Raw genomic sequence first — 6,291 nt, forward strand, 5'->3', positions numbered from 1 at the left:
CCTCACCCCCCTCTGCTGCGAGCAAGAAAATTACAAAGAGATCGAGTTCAAGTTCACATAGAAGGGCGAACTTTTGATAGCATTAGTTGGCTCACTAGAGTCCCAGGTCAATGCACTATTGTCCGCCGGATCAAACGGTTTGTGGTTAATTGAACTTTTTGGCATAGGTTAATAGCCGTCTGTGACATTGAGTGCGCAAAATTTGTTGTTTTATTAGAAGTTGCAAATACTGCGAGCTATAGGGGGGGGGGGAGGGGTGAGGAGAGTAGAAAGGTATATATTAGAGGGAGGGGGTGTGAGAGGCCGAAGAGATGTTACCATGGTAACGTTTGTACATTGAATCAGCGTCTCGTGGTTTCCTAGTGAACTTTTCACCCGGAGATGATGCGATCTACTCGCAGAGGGTACCTGTACTTTTCTTCCTCACTCTCTGCTAAACGGGTTGTAGGTCCTATAAAAGATATTCTGTGCCTCCACCGAAAAGACCGTGGCACGATGTTTTTTTCTTACGGAAACTTCTAATGAATAGTCATTAAAAAGAGGAGTACAGAATACTTTCAATCCATCAAAATGGTTCGCTTTCTGCCCTAGTTTCAATCGCACATTATTGAGGAAAGAAAGCTATAATGCTACCTTCATGCAAAATCATCGTTACTGCAGACACATACATGCACAAAGGAGTAATATTTGGGATTCCATGTTTTATGCCAGTTACACTTCACAACAATGAAAATGCCCGCTTTATGATCTAATCCTGTACTATACTAATAGTAATAATAATAACAACAACGTAATAATGATAATAAAAATATAATCTAGATTACTATACAAGAAGAGGACAAGGAAGAAAAGAAGAAAGAAGATGGAGAAGAAGAAAAGAAAAAGTGTGTTTGTGAGGAAATGTATCCATGTCTGTGTCTTTCTGTATTTGACTTTATGAATTTACTGTGTGTGATTTTTACAGTTAAAAGTGAACAGATTTCCTTTTTTAATGATTATGTTCAACAATGAAAGTATAGTTCCAGCAACTATATAAATAAAAATACAACGGATGGATACTTCATCTTCTCTTCTTCCTCATTTTATATATTTTTTCTTCTATTTTTCTTGCTTGATTTCAATAGCTATTTTCATTATGTTGTCGTTCTCATTGATATTAGGGAGCTTTAAATATTTGCGACGCGAACATTGAGACGACCGTTGCGTTGACCGTTCTCTCCTCTGTACGTCGTGTTGTAAAGTAGCTTTGACTAAGTAGCCTATAAAAAAGTAAAATAGCGCCCCATTATGACATTCGTCATTATGTTATCAAGTACATGTAGCTCTCTGCATCGTGAATTTGAGCGGACGCTATGAATTGACCCAGAACTGTCGTGAGATCGATTTTGAAAAGCGGTCCTGCGCGTAGTAGATCTAAAACTCCCTATATTGTTGTTTTCAACAATAGAAAGTATTTGACTGCAAGCAGGCATGCTCTCAACGCACCTTTTCGGCAAAACGGGGGGGGGGGGGGGATTTGGACGAATATCAAGTTTCAGTCATTAAGGCCACGACGCGACGCTGCCTATGTCATTTTGGTACAAGCCAGTTTGAGAATGGTTGAACTTTGTCTCTATTAATTTTTACTCAATTTCAAGCTCACGCTGAAAACAAGCGCAGAATAAGACTTATAAAAAAAACCAAAAGTAAAGTGTGAAAAGCGTTAGACCAAGCTGACTATTAAAAAAATAAAAAAGTTATGGACGTGTAGAGCCCCAGAAATGATGCATCATTCGAATATTTTTTGAAATGCTGTTTATTTTCCCTCTTCCCGTATTCTTTTTTAAATTATAAAAGATACAGATAGAAGTTTGTTTTTCAACAATCGCTTATTATTCTAATTTCAACCGTTTGAAAAGAAGGGGTGATTGTTTGTCGTATTCTTTGCCTGCCGTCGATAGATGGCGCGATTCCAAATTCTAGTATCTGCTGGCCAGAAAAATAATGATAATTTTAATAATCTTAACAAGAAATGCGTAGAAAGAGAAGTCGGCAAACTTCTGCCTTAAATCTGACATTTTTATTAGCAGGACGCCAATGTCAATCAAAATTGAATCATTGTATTAAGGAATAGTAATTTCTGTCATCCGTAAATCTCAAATCTTTATTAGCAGGACGCCAATGTCAATCAAAATTGAATTATTGTATCAAGTAATAGTAACTTCTGCCATATTTTATGTTTAAACGTAATATTAAACGATTTTAAAACACGTAGGCCTATATATTACATACTTACGTATTACATACTTACATACGTATTATAGATTACTTAAGGGTTGTCACGCTTTCAAGATCTGCTTTTTGTGTCAACCATGGACACCCCATCAAACATAAGAAAATTATCAGGAATACAATAGAAACTGCTCATTGATTTCGAGAAGTCTGCGTTACGTTACATCAAAATAATAATTTGTACCCACATGCTTTATATCTTGAATATAATAATATTCATGTAAATGTATCGACACTTCGTTAAAATTTGTTACGCTGCTTTGAAAATAGAATTAATGAAATAAAAATGAACTGAACGTAAACACACTTCGCCGAAACTTGAAAAATTCTATAGTCTATATCCCTAGCCCCAACATAGAATTTCTTTTTATGAAAGCTGAATTTACCTTTTTTTCGCATTATCAAAGTGTGTGTGTGTGTGTGTGTGTGTGTGTGTGTGTGTGTGTGTGTGTGTGTGTTTATCTCGATATAGGGCCTACAATTTAGTTTACTTAGTATTTCGTCCTCAACTTGAATCATGAAACAGGAAGTCAAGGAAATAATAATTATAAAGTCAGGTCGGTTGATACTTTCAGATTAAATCCATAGTTTTGTAATCAATTGTAACTACTCTTTTAACTACTATTTTACATAATAATTTATAATAAGGGTGCACATCAAAATGTCGTCATTGTGACAGGTCTGTAGACCGCCTGAAGATGGGGAAGGGGATCCCTTTTCACGATGGGGGGGGGGGGGGGGGGATTTGGATTGGAAAATCTGTGCGAGGGAGCGGAGCGACAGAGTCGATGCCGGTAGTGGGAAGGGGTGTAAGCGGTATCCCCCTCGCGAAGAGGGAGATTTTGTATCTTTAGACCTGAACTTCAGCAATCTGGTGCACAGTTTGGGTGAAATTTTTGGATTTTGTTCCTTTTAAAAAAGTAAATGTAGGCTATATCATAATAGAAATGTGAATGACGTGTGCGTCACTGGCGCTGCGTAATAAGTGTATGAATTTTTTCGGATGGGGTGGGGTGGGGTGCCCTCCCTATCCCCCTCCCACGTGGGGGAGATTTTGCATTTTTCAGAATTGAAATTCAACGATCTGGTGTACACTATGGGTGAAATATTTGGACAGTTTTCAAAAAGAAAAATAACAAGAAACTTTTCCGCATCCCGGAAATTATTTGGGGGCAAAAGATATTGCTGGCCCCACCTATTTTAATATCTTCGGGGGGGGGGGGGAACTACCCCACTTGTCCTCTTGACTGGACCCCCCCCCCCCCTTGCAGGTGAGGGAGCTTTTGCATTTTTAGAATTCAAATTAATTGAGTCTCGTAAACACATTTCCGATGGAATTTGGAATATTGTCAATCCCCACCACTAAATCTATGGAGGGGAACCAAGCAGGAAAAAGGTCCATCACTGCTGCCATTACTGTGTAAAAGGTGAATTGAAGTTGATTGGGGGGGGGGGGGGGGGTATCAGAAGGGGTATCCCCCTCCCATCGTTATAGGGCTGTTTTGCACTTTCAGAATTGAAATTTAGCAATCTGGTACACACTGGCATAAAGTTCGGATAGTTTTCTATTAGAAAAGCAAGGATTAAATTTTCCCAACTGATAGTTGGTAATAATTAACGGGGGGGGGGGGGTGCAAAATGATATGTTTGCTTTCCTCCCCAATACAAAACGTACTAGTATTTTCATGGGGGGGGGGGGGGGATCGATGCCCCGGACCGGTCATAAGGTAAGGTATAAATCGTATTTGGATGCAGAAATCATTGGAAATGGAGGGGCGGTCCAGCAGGCACATTCTGTTCCGTTCGACGAACCCTTGGCGAATTCAAGAGGTGGAACAGCAACTAGCAAGTGGCCACGAAATGGACTAGAATCTCATCATCCTCTTTAGGGAGTACCCGGAATCCACTCCTCCAGTCTTGATTTTTTGGAGTCATCCATGTCTGAAGCAGGTGTGTGGATGTCAGGATCTGGGCTTTTGCTGTCAAGGCCTGACGAATGATATGGGAGAGTGGGTTCAATGGGTAAAGTCGTTTCGGGTTTCACTTGAGTCATGTTCGAATGGTGCCCGACAGTGAGGATTGAATGTATTTTGCACATAGTGATCGTAACCAAAGAGCGTACGCTCTTTGATCGTGACCAAAGAGGTTCTAGGACCTATATATAGAACCTCTTTGATCGTGACAGATCATGGGAGATACCACGCACGCCATCTCCTCCTACCAGCAATGCGATAGCGAGCGTAAACGCAAGCGCGGGCGCGTGGTGTAAAAATCTCATACATAACAGTCAACAGTTTCTGCGCCACAGCCAGCCAGACAAGCTGAGTAAATTTACCGACGCTAGGCTGGATGTACTTGATTCCAGGCAAATACCTGGGTATGTAGACTCTCATGTGTTAGTCAATTGTACTGTTTGTTTCTTTGAATGAATACTCTGCCTCTCCTTTTTTGACATATAGACCCCTAATCGATGGCATACCAAGAGGACAGCCCCTGCCCTACCCTAGTCCCATTCGTTGTTTAAATTGTTGTGTCAAGGCGCCTCGTCACTGGCGTCAGCATTTCACCAACCAAACCCGACTCGTTGTCAGGGGTGTATCCAGGATTTTTTCGGGGGGGGGGGGGGGGGGTCGTAACCAAAATTTTTGGACCTTTACCTTTGCGAGGGAGCGGAGCGACCGAGCGGGGGGAGGGTGTGGGAGGGGGGGTGTCCCCCCTTCCACGGTAGGGAGTTTTTGAATTCTATATCTTAAAATGGGGCAATTTGGTGCATACAAAAGTGACTTTTTCGGCATGGCAGTGCAGCTTAGAAATAAGGTAAATTATGGCATACTAAAACTAAGTTACGAAATTTACGAGGTTTTTGACAATTTGCTGGAACACCACCTGGTCACTTTTTTTTTCCTGTTGTAGGCCTATATCATTCTGTACAGTCCGGGAAACCCGCTCATGAGGACCGCCCCCGCGTACGAGGATGGTCCCTCCTCGTGAGGACCTCCCCCCTCCTCATGAGGCCCCCCGGGGAACGCCTCATGAGGCCCCCCCTTCACTTCTTATTCATCTCACATCTGACGTATAAATTATCGCAACTTTGCACGGTGATTTTTTGTTACACACACATGTCCACTATCCATGATGAAAAGAAGAAAAAATCCTGTCTGTTTTTTTTTTTTTAAATCGAGTTTTAATCACCCGATGCAGAGCGCCCATCAAAACACGGGGGCGCCAACGCGTTCGCACAATGCAAGACTGCCGCACCTAGCGGCCTGATCCGACTAAATATTTTCGATGCTTTTTTCTGCGGCTCTCACCTCTCCGCGCACGAATCAGCCTCGTGAAGCTGAAGTCTGACATCTTTTTACACAAATTCGTAACGAGAAAAATTAAATCAGTACTAACCTGATCTTGTCCATATATTCCAAATTACTATTCCACACTGATAGAGTAGGTGGGTAGATGACATACTCCAGTTTGTTAGCAAAAATATCACTTTGTAGGTATGACGAGTTCACTTTCTTCGTCAATTCCGCCCACGATTCCGCCGTTTGGGCGCTTTTTCTGGAATCATCCCGCGACGCGACGTACGTCGCATACATCACGCATCCAGCACATACTAAGTACCAGACTGGTATGTGCTGGATGCGTGATGTGATGCGACGTACGTCGCGTCGCGGGATGATTCCAGAGAAAGCGCCCAAACGGTAAGCGGGCGGCGGAATCGTGGGCGGAATTGACGAAGAAAGTGAACTCGTCATACCTACAAAGTGATTATTTTGCTAACAAACTGGAGTATGTCATCTACCCACCTACTCTATCAGTGTGGAATAGTAATTTGGAATATATGGACAAGATCAGGTTAGTACTGATTTAATTTTTCTCGTTACGAATTTGTGTAAAAAGATGTCAGACTTCAGCTTCACGAGGCTAATTCGTGCGCGGAGAGGTGAGAGCCGCAGAAAAAAGCATCGAAAATATTTAGTCGGATCAGGCCGCTAGGTGCGGCAGTCTTGCATTGTGCGA

Source organism: Diadema antillarum, unplaced genomic scaffold (assembly GCF_040938485.1).
Source record: "Diadema antillarum isolate AM-2024a unplaced genomic scaffold, OU_Dant_1.0 seq00001083_RagTag, whole genome shotgun sequence".
In the NCBI taxonomy this organism is placed as follows: Eukaryota; Metazoa; Echinodermata; class Echinoidea; order Diadematoida; family Diadematidae; genus Diadema; species Diadema antillarum.